Consider the following 9,310-nt stretch of genomic DNA (forward strand, 5'->3'; position numbering starts at 1 on the left):
AACACCACTTACTAGATTTTCCCAATCCACTTATTTATAATTAAAATCTCCTTCTAATATCACCTTTCTTTTTCCAGTTAATACACTTTCCAAACTCTGTAAAGTATCCTTGATCATATTGTCGTATTCCCTTAATGTCCAAGAATTTGTTTTAGGAGGTACATAGGTCACCATGATTATTAATTCTTTTCCATCACTTTTTAACCTTATGCTTATCACTTCTGCGTTGTTCTTCCCATACCAAACCTTATCCACATTTATCTCCTTCTTCGTCATAATCATAACTCCTCCTCCACCTTTACCCTCTCTATCCTTTCTCCATATATTATATTTATTATCCAAATTTACCTTTGTTTTTTCATGTAATTTTGTTTCAGTCAAACACACTGTATCAGGCTTCTCCACCATCACATAGTCTTGCAATTCTAATCTACTTGACAGTATCCCATCTATATTAGTATACATTACGGTCCACCCACTGCTCCTCTAGGGGTTCCTCCATTCCTTCTTTCCACATACCATTTTCTGACTCTCTCCTATAACTCTCCATAAAAACTTTCTTTTTCCTCTTCAGACCGTTCATCATTTTTCCTTCTCGCCTCTTCCAACAATTCCTTATATCTTCTCCTCTCTTCCTCATTTCTATTTTTTCTTACATACACCTCTTTACAACCTTCTACCACTCTTAATTTTGATGTTCTATATAAAATGTCCTCCGCAGATTGTTGTGACTTCAGTATTACTTTAATCGATCTCCTTACTCCCTCCTTATACGGACCCAGTCTATGGATCTCTTCCACTTCTTCTTGTAGGTCTTTTTTTTCATCATCATTTAGATTTTTAAACAGATCTCTTACCGTTTTTAATTCTTCTTTAATTCTCTTAGGCTTGTATGTTATATTTAGTTCTTTCATTCAAAATATTAACACACTCTTCTTCTTTTCTGCTATTTTTCTTGTCAATGTTTCCTTATTCTTCAAAACATTAACCAGTTCCTTAGACCTTTCTTTTTTGTCTTCATTCAACTGATCTTTAATTATTTCTTGTAATCCAGCTATCTCAGCTTCCCTCGACTCAGTCCATTGTGTTTTCTTCAGTTCCCACTCCCTTTTAAACCTTTCACTTTGCTCACTGATCAATTCCTTAAAGTCATCTTTCTCCTTTACGACTTTCTCCGTTTTCTCCTCCAACCGTCTCTTATATTTTTCAACCTCCACTCTCAAGTGTGCATTCTCATCCACCAATCGTTTTTCATTTTCCTCCAGTCTCTTGACTCTTTCCTTCAAAGCCTTGCAGAATTCTCTATCCTGCTCCTCCTCACTCCTCTGAACTTTTAATTCCTTCACCAACTCCTCAAATTTCTTTTCTAGCATTACCAATCTTCCTTGCATTGTTGCCCCTGTTGAAGATGGACTCATATTTTGTATGGCCACTTTTGGTTTTGCTCCCTGGGCCTCATCGGCATATTTTGAATTTGGTAACTTATTTCATACTGGTCTATCCATTTAATTTCAATCTTCCTGGGAGCGTGTGGGTGTGTGGTGGTGTGCACTGGCAGTCAAGCCTGGTAGCTTTGTGTGTGTGGTGGGATGCGTTGGTGGCTGTTTATGGCTGGCCTTTGTGGTTTCTGCGCTGTCGTTTGGAGTGCGGAGGTTCCAACACCTCCGATCACTCTTATGTACACGCCACCAGGCTACGTTCACTCTGTACACTTGTTCACTCGCTCTGGTTCCCCTTTTGTACTAGTGACGGTTCTCACTCCAAGCACATTGTTTAGGGTGTGGAGTGTTAGGTAGACGGTACTCTGAGCAAGGAGGCATGTCCACTCTTCGCGGAGCTCGGAGTGTGTGTGTGTGTGTGTATTCACCTAGTTGTATTCACCTAGTTGTAATTTTACAAGGCCTGGGTATCATACTCGTGTGGCCCCGTCTCCATATCTACACACATCCAACTTTCCTTTAAAAACTGCACACTCCTCGCTGACACCACCTCCTCACTCAAACCATTCCACACCTCCACACATCTTTGTGGGAAACTATATTTTTTCACATCCTTCAAGCATATTCCCTTGGCTATCTTTTTACTATGCGATCTTGTAGTTCTACTTAAGTTTTCCTCTCTCAACATCATTTGCTCATTATCCACTTCATCCAGTCCACTCAACAGTTTATAAACATGTATTAAATCTCCTCTTTCTCTTCTTTGTTCCAAGGTAGGCAAATTAATTTCTTTTAATCTCTCCTCATAGGTCATTTCTGCCAATTCCAGAACCATTTTTGTTGCCATTCTCTGCAATCTCTCCAACTTCCTTATATGCTTCTTTTTATAAGGGGACCAAACCACTCCAGCATATTCCAATCTTGGTCTAATTACCATACTAATTAATTTCTTCATCATATCTTTATCCATATAATGGAAGGCTAATCCAATATTTTTTATCAAATTATACGTTTCTCCAAACATCTTATCAATATGAGCCTCAAACTGCCCATGGTCTTGTATTATCACTCCCAAATCCTTTTCCTTTTCCACCTTTTCAACACTACTTCTTCACCCATCTTATATGACCCTCTTGGCCGTCTTCCACTCTTTCCCATCTCCATCACATGACTCTTGCTCAGATTAAATTCCATTTGCCACCTCTTGCTCCACTCCCAAATCATGTGTGTGTGTGTGTGTGTGTGTGTGTGTGTGTGTGTGTGTGTGTGTGTGTGTGTGTGTGTGTGTATTCACCTAGTTGTATTCACCTAGTTGTAATTTTACAGGGCCTGGGTATCATACTCGTGTGGCCCGTCTCCATATCTACACACATCCAACTTTCCTTTAAAACTATGCACACTCCTTGCTGACACCACCTCCTCACTCAAACCATTCCACACCTCCACACATCTTTGTGGAAACTATATTTTTCACATCCTTCAAGCATATTCCCTTGGCTATCTTTTTACTATGCGATCTTGTAGTTCTACTTAAGTTTTCCTCTCTCAACATCATTTGCTCATTATCCACTTCATCCAGTCCATTCAACAGTTTATAAACCTGTATTAAATCTCCTCTTTCTCTTCTTTGTTCCAAGGTAGGCAAATTCATTTCTTTTAATCTCTCCTCATAGGTCATTTCTGCCAATTCCGGAACCATTTTGTTGCCATTCTCTGCAATCTCTCCAACTTCCTTATATGCTTCTTTTTATAAGGGGACCAAACCACTCCAGCATATTCCAATCTTGGTCTAATTACCATACTAATTAATTTCTTCATCATATCTTTATCCATATAATGGAAGGCTAATCCAATATTTTTATCAAATTATACGTTTCTCCAAACATCTTATCAATATGAGCCTCAAACTGCCCATGGTCTTGTATTATCACTCCCAAATCCTTTTCCTTTTCCACCTTTTTCAACACTACTTCTTCACCCATCTTATATGACCCTCTTGGCCGTCTTCCACTCTTTCCCATCTCCATCACATGACTTTTGCTCAGATTAAATTCCATTTGCCACCTCTTGCTCCACTCCCAAATCTTATCCAGGTCTGCCTGTAAAATTTCACAATCTTCTTCACTCTTCACACACCTACACAACTTCGCATCATCCGCAAACAAATTAATATAACTGTTTACTCCTCTGGCATGTCATTTATATATACCAGGAAAAGTATTGGTGCCAGCACTGAGCCTTGTGGGACTCCACTCTCCACCACCAACCAGTCCGACCTTGCATCCCTTATTACCGTTCTCATCTCCCTCCATCTCAAGTAGTTTTCCATCCACTTTAACACTTTTCCTTTCAGTCCTCCATAAATCTCTACTTTCCATAACAGTCTCTCGTGAGGTACCTTGTCAAAAGCTTTCTTTAAATCCAAATATACACAGTCCATCCATCCCCTCTCTCCTGTATTTTGTCAACCACTCTTGAATAAAAGCTCAGTAGATTTGTTACACATGACCTCCCTTTCCTGAAGCCAAATTGATGATCCGATAATAACTTATGATCCTCCAGGAACCGTATCCAATATTTCTTTATCACCCTCTCACAAATCTTACCGACCACACTTGTTAGAGACACAGGTCTATAGTTAAGAGGCTCTTCCTTACTGCCTCCCTTATAAATGGGCACCACTTCAGCTCTCTTCCACTCTACTGGTACTTCCCTGTTTCTAATGAACACCTTATAATATCATATAATGGATCAATCAATTCTTCTCTACACTCCTTCAATAATTTTCCTGAAACTTCATCTGGTCCCATCGCTTTATCATCTTTAAGTTCCTCCAACATTTTATATAACTCCTTTTAGGTATCTTAATGTCCTCCATGTGCACATTTCCTTGTACATTCTGTGGCTTTACAAACATTGTTTCTTCAGTAAATACTTGCTGAAACCTATTATTTAGCAATTCCGCTATATTCTTAGGGTCATCTACTATCCCTTGCTCTCCTTTTAATCTTTCAATGGACTCTCTCTTTTAAGTTTACCATTTATGAACCTGTAAAACAATTTTGGATGTTCCTTACTCTTGTCTACAATATCTTTTTCAAATTTTCTTTCTTCCTCCTCCTTACCCTCACATACTCATTTCTTGCCACTCTATAATTCTCCTTATTTAGTATATTCCTGCTCTTTTCCATCTTTTCCAAGCCACATCTCTCTTTTCCTTAGCCTTAACACAAGTTGCATTAAACCAATCCTTTCTTCCTTCCTCTCTTGGTTTATACTTTGGTACAAATTTCATAACTCCTTCTTTATAATATTTCATAAAAATCTCATATTTCTTTTGCACTTCTCTGATTTGTAACATCTCCTCCCAATCTAATTTTCTGAAATAATTTTTCAAACTTTCTGTGTCCATCTTTCTATAATTCAATCTACCACTCCTGTATGTCTCGTCCTTCCTTCGCTGTGTTGTTGCTATCTGCATTTCCATAACCACATGATCACTCTTTCCCAAAGGACACTTGTATTGTATATCTCCACATAGGTACACTTCTCTTGTTAACACCAAATCCAGTCTAGCCAGTTCATCTCCTCTATATCTAGTATTTTCCTTCACCCTCTGTTCCATCATATTTTCCATCATTAGATTAAGAAATCTCTCTCCCCATGCTTCCTCTCCAACACCACTTACTAGATTTTCCCAATCCACCTCCTTACAATTAAAATCTCCTACTAGTATCACCTTTCTTTTTCCAGATAATACACTTTCCAAACTCTGCAAAGTATCCTTGATCATATTGTCGTATTCCCTTAATGTCCAAGAATTTGTTTTAGGAGGTACATAGGTCACCATGATTATTAATTCTTTTCCATCACTTTTTATCCTTATGCTTATCACTTCTGCGTTGTTCTTCCCATACCAAACCTTATCCACATTTAATTCTTTCTTCGTCATAATCATAACTCCTCCTCCACCTTTACTCTCTATCCTTTTCCATATATTATATTTATTATCCAAATTTATCTTTGTTTTTTCATGCAATTTTGTCTCAGTCAAACACACTATATCAGGCTTCTCCACTATCATATAGTCTTGCAATTCCAATCTACTTGACAGTATCCCATCTATATTAGTATACGTTACGGTCCACCCACTGCTTCCTCTAGGGGTTCCTCCGTATTCCTTCTTTCCACATATCACTTTCTGACTCTCTCTCCTATAACTCTCCAAAAACTTTCTCTTTCCTCCTCAGACCGCTCATCATTTTTCCTTCTCGCCTCTTCCACCAATTCCTTATATCTTCTCCTCTCTTCCTCATTTCTATTCTGTCTCACAAACACCTCTTTACAACCTTCTATCTCTCTTAACTTTGATGTTCTATATAGGACATCCTCCGCAGATTGTTGTGACTTCAGTACTACTTTAATCGGTCTGTTCACTCCTCCTTATATGGACCCAGTCTATGGATCTCTTCCACTTCTTCTTGTAGGTCTTTTTTTTCATCATCATTTAGATTTTTAAACAGTTCTCTTACCGTTTTCAATTCTTCCTTAATTCTCTTAGGCTTATATGTTATATTTTGTTCTTTCATCCCAAATATTAACACACTCTTCTTCTTTCTGCTATTTCCCTTATCAATGTTTCCTTATTCTTCATTACATTAACCAGTTCCTTGGACCTTTCTTTTTTGTCTTCCTTCAACTGATCTTTAATTATTTCTTGTAATCCAACCATCTCTGCTTCCCTCGACTCAGTCCATTGTGTTTTCTTCAGTTCCCATTCCTTTCAAGCCTTTCATTCTGCTCACTAATCATTTCCTTAAAGTCATCTTTCTCCTTTACTACTCTATCCATTTTCTCCTCCAACTGTCTCTTGTATTTTTCAACCTCCACCTTCAAATGCGCATTCTCATCCACCAATCGTTTTCATTTTCCTCCAGTCTCTTAACTCTTTCCTTCAAAGCCTTGCGGAATTCTCTATCCTGCTCCTCCTCACTCCTCTGAACTTTTAATTCCTTCACTAACTCCTCAAATCTCTTCTCCAACATCACCAATCTACCTTGCAATGTTGCCCCTGTTGAAGCTGGACTCATGCTTTGACTGGCCACTTTCGGCTTTGCTCCCTGGGCCTCATGAACATATTTTGTTTATGCTCGTATGGCCCTGTCTCCATATCTGCACTTATCCAATCTTACTTTAAAAGTGTGCACACTCTTTGCAGACACTACTTCTTCATCTAAACTGTTCCACGTCTCAATACATCTCTGCGGGAAACTATATTTTTTAATATCTCTCAGACATCTTCCCTTCCTCAGCTTTTTACTATGCGATCTTGTGCTTCGGATGTCATATTCTTCTCTCAAGATCAGTTTCTCATTATCCACTTGGTCCATTCCGTTGATCAATTTATAGACTTGTATGAGGTCTCCTCTCTCCCTTCTTTGTTCCAAGGTTGGTAGATCCATAGCCTTTAGTCTCTCCTCATATGTCATCCCTTCAAGTTCTGGGACCATTCTTGTAGCCATTTTTTGTAGCCTCTCCAATTTTCTTATGTGTTTCTTTTTATGAGGGGTCCACACTACTCCTGTATATTCCAATCTGGGTCTTATTATAGTATTTATCAATTTCTTCATCATTTCTTTGTCCATGTAGTGAAATGCTACTCCAATATTCCTTAGCAAATTATATGTTTCTCTAAAAATTCTATCAATATGGCTTACTGTCGTATCATCCATAAACAAATTTATGTAGCTGTTCACTCCTTCTGGCATGTCGTTAATATAAATGAGGAAAAGTACTGGTGCCAATACTGACCCCTGTGGCACTCCGCTTTCTACTGCTCTCCACTTGGACTTTATATCTTTAACTACCGTTTTTATTTACCTATTTGTATTTACCTATTTGTGTATTACAGGGCCCGAGCTAAGCTCTCTGTGTCCTGTCTCCTTGTCCACTCCTGTCATATCTCTCTTTCATGTGATTGACACACACTGCATCAGCGACATCACTGCTCAGTTTATTCCACTTATCACTACTACGATGCGGGAAACTCTACTTTCTCACGTCATTCAGACAGATGTCTTTTATTAGTTTTTTCCCATGTCCTCGGAGATGATTACTTGTGGTCACCTTAATCAATTCTCTGTCCAATATGTCAATCTTGTTCACCAATTTATACATAGTTATCATGTCTCCTCTTGTTCTTCTCTCTTCTAATGTGGTCAGCCCCAGTTCCCTCAGTCTTTCCTCATAGTCTAACTCTTTGAATCCTGGTACTATCCTTGTTGCCAGCCTTTTCCACCTTCTTCACATTTTTCTTCATGTGCGGTGACCAGACGCAAGTTGCATATTCTAACTGGGGTCTTATTAAAGTGCATAGTATATTCTTCATCATTCCTTCATTTAGGTAGTGGAATGCAAGACCAATATTTTGAAGCATGTTATATGTTTTCCCAAATATCTTGTTAATGTGTTTCTCTGGTGACAAAGTGTTTTGCACGGTTACTGCTAAGTCTTTCTCCTCATTGGTTTCTTCAATTTTCTCATCACCCAGCCTGTAATCCCTGTTTGGTCTGTATCTACTTCTTCCCATTTTCATAACATGGCTCTTGTTTATATTGAATTCCATCTGCCACTCTTTACTCCACTCATATATTTTATCAATTCATATATTTTATCAAGATCTTCCTGTAACTTGTTACAATCTTCCACATTCTTTACTCTCCTCATAATTTTAGTATCGTCCGCAAACATATTCATGTAACTGTCAATTCCTGCTGGCATATCATTAACATAAATAAAAAACATGATGGGACCAAGCACTGACCCTTGTGGAACTCCACTGGTTACCTTTTTCCACTCAGACTTCTTTCCTTTCACCACTGTTTGCATTTCTCTTCCCACTAAGTAATTTTCCATCCATTTTGCTAGTTTATCACTTACTCCTCCAATCTTCTTTAGTTTTCACATCAATCTATTGTGTGGCACTTTATCAAAGGCCTTTCTCAAGTCCAGGTAGATAGCATCCACCCATCTCCCTCTATGTTGTAGTATGTCAGTCACTCTTGAATAAAAACATAATAAATTGGATACGTACGATCTTCCTTTCTGAAACCAAACTGCCTTTCACTCAGGATGTTTTCACTTTCTAGATACTCACTCCACTTTGCTTTAATTACTTCTTCACATACCTTGCACAATATACTAGTCAACGATACTGGTCTGTAATTTAACAGTTCCATTCTACTTCCATTCTTATATATAGGCACAATGTCAGCTCTTTTCTACTCTTCGGGACTATTCCTGTTCGTATGGAGGTTTCCACAATATCAAATATGGGGTTCAACAATTGATCTTTAATTTTTTTTAGCAGCCTCCCAGATATACCATCAGGCCCCATTGATTTATTAATATCCAGATTGCTTATAATTTTCCTTATATCTTTTTTAGTAACCATGATGTCCTGCATTTGCTTTATTTCCGTAGGCCTTTCTCCTGTAAAATGCTCCTCCTTTGTAAACACTTTGCAAAAGTTGTTGTTCAATATTTCAGCTATATCTCTAGCATCCTCATATACTTCTTCCCCATCTTTTACTTTTTCTATTGCTTATCTTTTATTTAGTTTTCCATTTATGAATTTGTAAAACATGTTAGGGTCACTATCACAGTTTTCCACCATTCTTTTCATATTCCTTTTGTGCTGTTCTCCTTACTTCAACATATCTATTCCTTGCTGTTTTGTAGACTTCTCTTGATAATACTTCACTGTTTTTCTTAACTTTCTTCCATGCCTTTTCTTTGTTCTTTTTTGCTTCTTCACAATTTTTATTAAACCACTGTTTATTATTTAAAGTCCTCTTTCTGTAATATGGCAC

Source organism: Portunus trituberculatus, chromosome 31 (genome assembly GCF_017591435.1).
Source record: "Portunus trituberculatus isolate SZX2019 chromosome 31, ASM1759143v1, whole genome shotgun sequence".
NCBI classification, from domain to species: domain Eukaryota; kingdom Metazoa; phylum Arthropoda; class Malacostraca; order Decapoda; family Portunidae; genus Portunus; species Portunus trituberculatus.